The sequence below is a fragment of the Nycticebus coucang genome, chromosome X (assembly GCF_027406575.1).
Source record: "Nycticebus coucang isolate mNycCou1 chromosome X, mNycCou1.pri, whole genome shotgun sequence".
In the NCBI taxonomy this organism is placed as follows: Eukaryota; Metazoa; Chordata; class Mammalia; order Primates; family Lorisidae; genus Nycticebus; species Nycticebus coucang.
Window position 1 is genome coordinate 164,468,031 of NC_069804.1, and position 11,484 is coordinate 164,479,514.

Consider the following 11,484-nt stretch of genomic DNA (forward strand, 5'->3'; position numbering starts at 1 on the left):
TATATAGGATTGTTGGCTTTTTTCATGTGGATTAATTTGAGTTCTCTATAGATCCTAGTTATCAAGCTTTTGTCTGATTGAAAATATGCAAATATCCTTTCCCATTGTGTAGGTTGTCACTTTGCTTTGGTTATCGTCTCCTTAGCTGTACAGAAGCTTTTCAGTTTAATGAAGTCCCATTTGTTTATTTTTGTTGTTGTTGCAATTGCCATGGCAGTCTTCTTCATGAAGTCTTTCCCCAGGCTAATATCTTCCAGTGTTTTTCCTATGCTTTCTTGGAGGATTTTTATTGTTTCATGCCTTAAATTTAAGTCCTTTATCCATCTTGAATCAATTATTGTGACTGGGGAAAGGTGTGGGTCCAGTTTCAGTCTTTTACATGTAGACATCCAGTTCTCCCAACACCATTTATTGAATAGGCAGTCTTTCCCCCAAGGTATGTTCTTGTCTGGTTTATCAAAGATTAGGTGGTTGTAAAATGTTAGTTTATTTCTTGGTTTTCAATTCGATTCCAAGTGTCTATGTCTCTGTTTTTGTGCCAGTACCATACTGTCTCGAGCACTATGGCTGTGTAGTACAGACTAAAATCTGCTATGCTGATGCCCCCAGCTTTATTTTTGTTACTAAGGACTGCCTTAGCTATACGGGGTTTTTTCCGGTTCCGTACAAAACGCAGAATCATTTTTTCCAAATCTTGAAAGTACGATGTTGGTATTTTGATAGGAATGGCATTGAATAGGTAGATTGCTTTGGGAAGTATAGACATTTTAACAACGTTGATTCTTCCCATCCATGAGCATGGTATGTTCTTCCATTTGTTAATATCCTCTGCTATTTCCTTTCTGAGGATTTCATAGTTTCGCCTATAGAGGTACTTCACCTCCTTCGTTAGGTATATTCCAAGGTATTTCATTTTCTTTGAAACTATGGTGAAGGGAGTTGTGTCCTTAATTAGCTTCTCATCTTGACTGTTATTGGTGTATACAAAGGCTACTGACTTGTGGACATTGATTTTATATCCTGAAACATTACTGTATTTTTTGATGACTTCTAGGAGTCTTGTGGTTGAGTCTTTGGGGTTCTCTAAGTATAAGATCATGTCATCAGCAAAGAGGGAGAGTTTGACCTCCTCTGCTCCCATTTGGATTCCCTTTATTTCCTTGTCTTGCCTAATTGTATTGGCTAGAACTTCCAGCACTATGTTGAATAGTAAAGGTGACAGAGGACAACCTTGTCTGGTTCCAGTTCTAAGAGGAAAAGCTTTGAGTTTTACTCCATTCAGTAAAATATTGGCTGTGGGTTTGTCATAGATAGCTTCAATCAGTTTTAGAAATGTGCCACCTATGCCTATACTCTTCAGTGTTCTAATTAGAAAAGGATGCTGGATTTTATCAAATGCTTTTTCTGCATCTATTGAGAGGATCATGTGATCTTTATTTTTGCCTCTGTTAATATGGTGGATAACGTTTATAGACTTGCGTATGTTAAACCAGCCTTGCATCCCTGGGATGAAGCCTACTTGATCATGATGAATGACTTTTTGGATGATAAGCTGTAATCTATTGGCTAGGATTTTGTTGAGAATTTTTGCATCTATATTCATGAGTGAGATTGGTCTGAAATTCTCCTTTTTGTTTGGGTCTTTTCCTGGTATCAGGTTGATGTTTGCTTCATAGAATGTGTTGGGGAAGATTCCTTCTTCTTCAATTTTTTGGAATAATTTCTGCAGTACAGGAATAAGCTCTTCCTTGAAGGTTTAATAGAATTCTGGAGTGAAGCCATCTGGACCAGGGCATTCTTTGGTTGGAAGATTTTTTATTGTTTCTTTGATCTCAGTGCTTGAAATTGGTCTGTTCAGGAGCTCTATTTCTTCCTGGCTGAGTCTAGGGAGAGGGTGTGATTCCAAATATTGATCCATTTCTTTCACATTGTCAAATTTCTGGGCATAGAGTTTCTGGTAGTATTCAGAGATGATCTCTTGTATCTCTGTGGGATCAGTTATTTCCCCTTTATCATTTCTGATTGAGGTTACTAGAGATTTTTACTTTTCTATTCCTTGTTTGTCTGGCCAATGGTTTATCTATTTTATTTATTTTTTCAAAAAACCAACTCCTTGTTTCATTAATTTTCTGAAAGATTCTTTTGTTTTCAATTTCATTGATCTCTGATTTGATTTTGGATATTTCTTTTCTTCTACTGAGTTTAGGCTTAGATTGTTCTTCTTTTTCCAATTCCATAAGATCTCTTGTGAGATTGTTGATGTGCTCTCTTTCTGTTTTTAGAATGTAGGCATCTAAAGCGATGAATTTTCCTCTCAAAACTGCTTTTGCAGTATCCCACAGGTTTTGGTAGCTTGTGTCTTCATTGTTGTTATGCTCAAGGAAGTTAATGATTTCCTGTTTTATTTCTTCCTGCACCCATCTGTTATTCAACAGAAGATTGTTTAATTTCCATGCCTTTAGGTGGGGTCGAGCATTTTTGTCAGAGTTGAGTTCCACCTTTAGTGCCTTATGGTCTGAGAAGATACAAGGTAAAATTTCAATTCTTTTGATTCTGTTGATGTTTGTTTTGTGTCCCAGGATATGATCAATTTTGGAGAATGTTCCATGGAGTTATGAGAAGAATGTACATTCTTTATCTTTGGGATGGAGTGTTCTATATGCGTCTCTCAAGCACAGTTATTCTAGGGTCTCATTTAAATCTCTTATATCCTTGTTTAATTTCTGTTTACAGGATCTGTCCAGCTCTGTAAGAGGAGTGTTAAGGTCCCCTGTTACTATGGTGTTATCAGATATCATATTGCTCAGACTGAGTAAGGTCTGTTTCAAGAATATGGGAGCATTTAAATTGGGTGCATAAATATTTAGAATTGAAATGTCTTCTTGTTGTAGTTTTCCCTTGACCAATATAAAGTGACCATCTTTGTCTTTTTTGACTTTAGTTGCTTTAAATCCACATGTGTCTGAAAATAAGATTGCAACTCCTCTTTTCTTCTGAATTCCATTTGCCTGAAAAATTGTCTTCCAACCCTTGACTGGGAGCTTTAATTTGTCTTTTGAAGCCAGGTGTGTTTCTTGCAGACGGCAAATGGATGGCTTGTGTTTTTTAATCCATTCAACCAATCTATGTCTCTTCAGTGGGGAATTCAAGCCATTAACATTTATTGAGATAATTGATAAGTGTGGTAGTATTCTATTCGGCTTGTTTTGTGAGAGTCCATTGCTTAGTTTTGTCTTTTGCATCAGTGTGGAGGTTAGGTTATGTCCTTTAATTTCTGAATTCTTACTTGCTGCTGATCCATTGTGGTGGTCAGTGTGCAGAACAGGTTGAAGTATTTCTTGTAGAGCTGGTCTTGTTGTGGCGAATTTCCTCAATGTTTGTATATCCGTAAATGATTTGATTTATCCGTCAATTTTGAAGCTTAGCTTAGCAGGGTACAGAATTCTGGGCTGGAAATTGCTCTGTTTAAGTAGATTAAAGGTAGATGACCATTGTCTTCTTGCTTCGAAAGTTTCATTAGAGAAGTCTGCGGTCACTCTGATGGATTTACCCCTGTAGGTCAACTGGCGCTTACTCCTGGCAGCTTGCAGAATCTTTTCTTTTGTCTTGACTTTGGACAGGTTCATCACAATGTGTCTTGGAGAAGCTCGGTTAGAGTTGAGGCGACCTGGGGTCCGATAGCCCTCTGAAAGCAGTGTGTCAGAATCTTTGGTGATATTTGGGAAATTTTCTTTTTATAATATTCTCTAGTATGGCTTCCATTCCTCTGGGGCATTCTTCTTCCCCTTCTGGTATTCCTATAACTCGTATGTTGGAACGCTTCATAAAGTCCCATAATTCTGACAGTGAATGTTCTGCTTTCTCTCTCTTCTTTTCTACCTCTTTTACTATCTGAGTTATCTCAAAAACTTTGTCTTCTACCTCTGAAATTCTTTCTTCTGCATGGTCTAACCTGTTGCTGATACTTTCCATTGTATCTTTAAGTTCCCTAATTGACTGTTTCAGTTCCTTCAGCTCTGCTATATCCTTTTTATATTCTTCATATCGTTCATCTCTTATTTGATTCTGTTTTTGGATTTCCTTTTGGTTATTTTCCACTTTATTAGCAGTTTCCTTCATTGTTTCCATCATTTCTTTCATTGTTTTCAACATGTGTATTCTAAATTCCCTTTCTGTCATTCCTAACATTTCTTTATAGGTGGAATCGTCTGCAGTAGCTACCTCATGGTCCCTTAGCGGGGTTGTTCTGGACTGGTTCTTCATGTTGCCTGGAGTTTTCTGCTGATTCTTCCTCATGGGTGATTTCTTTTATCTGTTTCCTTGCCCTAATTTTCCTTTCACTTCCTCTTGCTCTTTAATTCTCGTGCCTGTGGACTAAGGGTTACAGGACCAGAAGGGTGAGAAGGTTGAAGAGCAAAAAAGGGATGAAAGAAAGGAGGACCGAGTGATAAGAAGAACAAAGAAAAATAGAGAAAGGAGGGGGGGTAAAAGGAATATTGACAAAAGGAAGAGAGGCACAGAAAGAGGGAGACAGGGCAATATAGGTGTACAGTAGGGTACTTTGACACAACCTAAAAAAAAAAAAACCACCCTCTGGGGGTGCCCAGTTGGGTGGTTCCCTTGAGGTCAGCAGCTCTTTGCTAACCTGATCAGACACAGTACCCCACCTCCACCAAGTAGAGAGGAAAGACAAAAATGCTATAAATCAAACCAAAACAAGCAAACAGAAAACTTTACGGGATAAAATTGGGTGGAAAACCAAATAATAGCGGTAGAAACACTAACAAAAATGAAGTTCTAATTATTAAAATAGGCAGCAATGGGAAATTATAATTAAACTAGAAAAATTGAGAAAGAAAAAGGATCTGTATGGAAAAGGTTTGACTTAAAAAAGAAAACAACAATCAACAAAATCAAAATAAACAAAAAAAAAACAACCAAACCAAAAAAAAAAAAAAAAAAAACACAACCAAAAACAAAGCAGTATGTATATATTATTGAATATTGTCTGGGCAACACGTGGTCCTATGGGGTATGAGATGTTAATCACAGTTCTGATACGACTGGAGGCTGCTAGTTTCTCAAACCCCAGCAAGTAGACACCCTAAATCTCTCTTCAGCCCACTTAAAAGGCACTTTGAACTTGTTCACTTGCTGAGCAGAAGCTTTCCCAGGGAAGTGCTTGTCGCTGGAATCACTGCTGAAGTGGCTATCCACTTACCCTGTGTGCCAAAACTGGTCTCCCTCTGCCCCCGAGTGTTAGGGCTGCAAGGCAGCTCAGACCCCGCCCTTAGACTACTTGGTCGCTGGGTTACCAGCTCCCACCCAATTCTAGCTCTGTGACCCTGAGGGCGGAGCTTGCCAGGGCAGATCACTCACAATGGCTGCCTGTGACCCAGAGCCAAACACTATTAGCTCTGTCTGGCTCAGCGGCTCAGACTGGGGCCCTAGACCAAGGCCAAAGTTCTCCACACTCCCGCTCAGGCTCTCCCCAAGGCAGTTCAGCTGAGTGCCAAGTCCAAAGACACCAAAACAGTTCACAGGTAAGGTCTTTCTGGTTTGCAGTCTTGCTGCTACTGAACTTACAGTTGCGGGCGGTTTAGACTGATTGAACACACGCGACCACTTGCCGGTTTTCCACTGTTTTAGTCCTCCTCTTGGGGTCCAGAAGTCTCTTGCTGACTCCCTGTATCCTCTCAGGGGTGATGCTGGGCAGATCCCACCAGCCAGAGATGCCTGGAGTCCTATCTCCCCAGACTCATGGTGCCCAGATGCAAGGAAGCTGTTACTCAGCTGCCATCTTGCTCCGCCTCCGGTCGTAGGCTTTTCAAACATCACATTACACATTATTGTTCTGTCAATACACAACTATAAAGCAGAGTAATTTTCACACATCATAACGGAGGAGAAGACGTTAACTATTACATGTATTCTGAATTTAATTGTGTGGCTGAGTACAAAATGAATAGAAATTCATCACCAGCTTTCGTGTATACAGAAAATAACCTGTTAAAATACATAACTTGGTTAAAGATCAATTCAAAAAGCAATTTAAAAGAAATAAGGGGCTGGGCACAGTGGCTCAGGCCTGTAATCCTAACTGGGAGGCCGAGGAGGGTAGATTGCTTGAGCTCAGGAGTTCAAGAGCAGCTTTAGCAGGAGGGTGATTCTGTGTCTATTAAAAACAAACAAAAACAACAACAAAAAAAAAAAAAGAGAGAGAGAAACTAGCCAGGTGTAGTGGCGGTTGCCTATAGTCCCAACTACTTAGGAGGCTGAGGCAAGAGGATTGCTTGAACCAAAAGTTTGAGGTTGCTGTGAGCTGTGATGCCACATTACTCTACCAAGGGGGACAAAGTGAGATTCGGTCTCAAACAAACAAACATGGAAAGGGAAAAAAACGGGGATAAAAAACTTGTTATAAAAAGAGCAACAAAATTAACAACCCCCTAGTGAGAGCGAGAGTGGGTGGGAGAGATATATTGTCAAAATTACCAGTATCAGGAATAAAATTGGGGATATCACTACAAACTCTGTAGACATCAAAAGGATAAGGGAATATGAATAGCTGCATGCACATGATTTTGACAACTCAGATGAAATAGGTCAATTCTTTGAAAAGCAAAAACTACCCCAACTTACCCAATATAAAATAGATAATTTGAGTAGCACCATAACTTTAAGAGAATTAAATTCACAATTTAAAAACTCTTCCAAATGAGTCTCTAATCCCAGATGGTTTCACTGGAGAATTGTATAAAATGTTTAAAGAAGAATTCACACACAATCTCTTCCAGAAAAGAACTTTACAAAGTCCAAGAAACCAAAGCAACAAACTTCATGAGGACAGAAACAAAGCTGGCTTGGAAGTGCAGGTTTTCTAAATAAAATTATCTGGGAAATAGCATTAATGAGATTTAAGTAGGCAATCACTCACTTTGTTCTATTTATAAACACACATATATCATATATAGAATATACACACACATATTGTATATACAGGTAGTCCCAGTGTTACAGATGTCTAGCCTTAGGGTTTTCTGTACTTATGAATGAGCTCTCAAGGCTCTGGTAAGGATAATTTATAATTAAATAATTTAATAATTTGGGAGCTAGTTTCTTCAACACATATAAACAAATGCACATGATGTAGGTGGGTTGTTGGTGCAGCATTTTTATGCTAGTGGCTAGTCTCATCATTTATCTGATCGTGTACGCACCACATCACTTTATTCTTTTTAATTAAATCATAACTGTGTACATTAGTGCATTCATGGGATTCAATGTACTGATTTTATATACAATTTGGAATGCTTACATCAAACTGGTTAACATAGCTTTCATCTCACTTATTTAATTGTTGCAGTAAGACATTTATACTCTACTCTTTCTTTCTTTCTTTCTTTTTTTTTTTTTTTTTTTTTTTGAGACAGAGCCTCAAGCTGTCTCCTTGGGTAGAGTGCCTGGCATCACAGTTCACAGCAACCTCCAACTCCTGGGCTCAAGCGATTCTCCTGCCTCCGCCTCCCAAGTAACTGGGACTACAGGCACCTGCTACAATGCCCGGCTGTTTTTTGATTGCAGCCATCATTGTTGTTTGTTGGCCGGGCTGGATTCAAACCCACCAGCTCAGGTGTATGTGGCTGGCACCTTAGCCACTTGAGCCACAGGTGCTGAGCCTATACTCTACTCTTAATAGATTTGACATGTACCCTTGTATTATGCACAATAGGTGAAGGTCCCACCAATTACCCCCCTCCCCTCCTCTTACCCTCCTCTTCCCTCCTTCATTCTGGGCTATAGTTGTGTTTTATCATTCCTATGAAAATGTGGGTGATTATATATTGGTTTTTAATTTGACTTCGTGAATCTGTGTTTACCCTTGTGACCATGCCTCCAACGCAAAAGAACACTGCAAGTACAGGTGAGCCTGCAGCAAAGAGAAAGGTCATAAAAATTGAAATGAAAGTAGAAATAATTAGTGTTCAGGGAAAGGCCATATGCCATCATTCATTGGGAAGGCATCAGGCTTCAATCTCCCTACTATTGGAACATTTTAAAGGATAAAGTGAGAATAATGGAACATGTGAAAGGCAGTGCTCCAGTGAAAGCATCAGTTACTATTACACAGCATAGTGGACTAATTATTGAAATTTAAAAGTTATTGTTGATTTGATTACAAGATCAAACTAAGTATAACATGTTCATTAAGCTAGTGTTGATGCAGCATTAGGTTAGTGTTAACTTTTAGTATTCTTTTTTTGAAATTTCTCCTGTATCCTTCTATACTTTTTGTGTTTGTTTTTATGTTCTGTTTGTTTGAATTAAAAGAAAGCACAATAGTTTCTGTAACATTATTATGGTATAGAGGTATTCTTCTTAGTATTCCACTGTATTATTATTACCACATATGAGCCATTATAGTGGTATTGTTGTTGTCATTTTATTACCCTATATGCATTTTTCATCAGGGATCCAGGTTTCATACAACCTAAAGACTTTCTCAGGGTGTAACTTGTCCATAACTTGGGGACCACCTCAGTATTTTATTGTAGTAAGAAAATTTAATGTGAGGTTTACTCTCTTAAATTTTTAAGTGTACAGTACATTATTGCTGCCTATAGGAACATTGTTGTATAGCAGATCTCTAGAGCATATTCATCTTCTATAACTGAAACTTTACATCCATTAACTAGCAACTCTCCATGTTCTCCACACTTTTCCCCTAGCAGCTACCATTCTACTCTATGTTTTCATGAGTTTGACTATTTTATATATCACATATAAGTAGAATTATGCAGTATTTGTCCTTCTGGGATTGGCTTATTTAACTTAGCATAATGTCTGCAAGGTTCATCCATTAAAAGGAGAGAATAATATTCTATTGAACGTACATACAGTTAGCCCTGTGTATCCATGGCTTCCACAGGGCCAACTGGGGGACTTGAGCATCTGCAGATTTGAGGTCTGCGGGAGGTCTAGGAACCAATCCCACATGGACCCTAAAGGACACCTGTAGCAATTCATCCATCTATGAATGTTTAGGTTGTTTTCACATCTTGGCCATTGTGAGTAATGTGAGTAATGCTGCAATGAACGTGTGAATGCTAATATTTCTTCAAGAACCTAATTTCAATTATTTTGGATAAATACCCAGAAGCAATGTGCTGGAATATATGGTAATTCTATTAATTTTCTGAGGTATCTCCATACTGTTTTCCATAGTGGCTGTACCATCTTACATTCCTACCAACAGTGTGCTAGGGTTTCAGTTTCTCCAATGTTTGCCATTTATTTATTCTCATCTTTTGTTTTTTGGATATTAACAATCCTAGCAGGTGTGCAGTGATATCTTATCATGGTTTTGATCTGTATTCCCCTGATGATTAGTTATGTTGAGCATCTTTTTATATAGTTGTTAGACATTTGTATGTCTTCTTTATGGAAATATTTATTCACATCCTTTACTCATTTTTAATTGGGTTGCTAGTGTTTTGGCCACTGAGTTGTAGGAGTATCTTATATATTTCAGAAGTTAAACCCTTATCAGTTATATGGTTTGCAAATATTTTCTCCCATTCCATAGGTTGACTTTTCACCCTGTTGATTGTTTGCTGTGCATAAACTTTTTAGTTTGATGTAGTCTAACTTGTCTATTTTTGTTTTGTTACCTGTGCTTTTGATGTAACATCCATGAAATCATTGCCAAGACCAATGTCATGAAGATTTATGCTGGTTTCTTTTAGGAGTCTTACAGATTCAGGTCTTACATTTAAGTGTTTAACCCATTTGAATTGATTTTTGAGTATAGTGTAAGATAAGGATCCAGTTTTATCCTTTGTATATGAGTATACAATTTCCCCACCACCATGTGTTGCAGGGAGTATTCTTTCCCATTATCTATTTTTGGCATCCTTGTCTAAGATCAGTTGCCTATATATGCACAGATTTATTTCTGAGGTCTTTATTCTATCCCCTTTGTCTGTATGTCATGTCTGTCTTTATGTCTGTACTATACTGTGTTGTCTGAAGGAGTCTTTAACTCTCCTTTTGTGAAGAACAGATTTGGAGGGTAAAGTCCCCTTGGTTGTCACAGATTTTTTTCCTTCAGAACTTTGAATATGTCATTCCATTTCTTCCTGGTCTATAAGATTTCTGCTGAGAAGTTTGATGGTAATCTTTTTGGTTCTTTTATATATACTTCTTTAATTTAAAAAAAATATTTTTTTTGAGACAGAGTCTCACTATGTTGCCCTTGGTAGAGTGCTGCAGTGTCACAGCTCGCAGCAACCTCAAACTCTTAGCCTTAAGTAATTCTCTTGCCTCAGCCTCCCAAGTAGCTGGGACTACAGGCTCCTGCCACAACGCCGTGACTATTTTATTGTTGTGGTTGTCATTGTTGTTTAACAGGCCTGGACCGGGTTCAAACCCATCAGCCCCAGTGCATGTGGCCAGCGGCCTAATCACTAAGCTATGGGCACCAAGCTATACTTTTTTTATTATGTTGATAATAAAACTATCAAAAATAAGACAATCTTCTCTTTGTCTTATTTTTGATAGTTTGGTTATAATATGTCTTGGTGTAGTCTTCTTTGGATTGAATCTGATTGGAGACCTTTGACCTTTCTGTATCTGGATATTTATATCTGTTCCTAGATTTGAAATGTTTTTGGGGTATTATTTCTTGAAATAGGATTTCTGTCCCTTTGCTTATCTCTTCTTTTTCAACTCCTATAATTAAAATTTTGCTCCTTTGATACTATCCCATAAATCCCTTACATTTTCTTCATTTCATTTCATTTCTTTTTCTCTTCTGACTATGTGTTTGAAAATAGCCTGTCTTCAAGTTCCCATATTATATCTTCTGTTTGATCAGTTTTCCTGTTTATGCTCGCTATTGCACTTTTTCCTTTCTTTCGTTATATTTTTTCAGTTCCAAAAAGAATTTTTTTTAATAATTTTAATCTTTCTGTTACATTTATCATCTTGGTCATTTATTGTTTTCCTGATTTTATTGTTTCTCTGTTTTCTTGAAGTTCAGTGAGCTTCCTTAAAACTATTATTTTGAATTCTTTGTCAGGTTATTTGTATATATCCAGATTCTTTGGGATCAGTTACTGGGAAATTATATTATTCATTTGGTAGTGATATGTCACTTGGATTTTCATGTTTTTTGCTGCTGTATGTTGATGCGTGTGCATTTGGTGGACCAGTCACATTTTCCAATTTTTACAGGCTAGTTTTGCTGTGGAAAAACTTTCCCCTTCGGGGGTGGGTGGTGAGGTCAGGACACTTACTATGTGAGGTACAATTGTTTTGGCACCAGTGAAGGTGCTGATGCATAGTCTCTGTGCAGGTCTACCAGCTGAGGTCAATGTTGGATAATGATTACAGGGATTCTCAGCAGCCAATGCTATGGATATCTGCAATGTCAGTGAGGACTATTGGGGTCTTTGGAGGTAATGGGTGCTCCAGTCCTTCTGA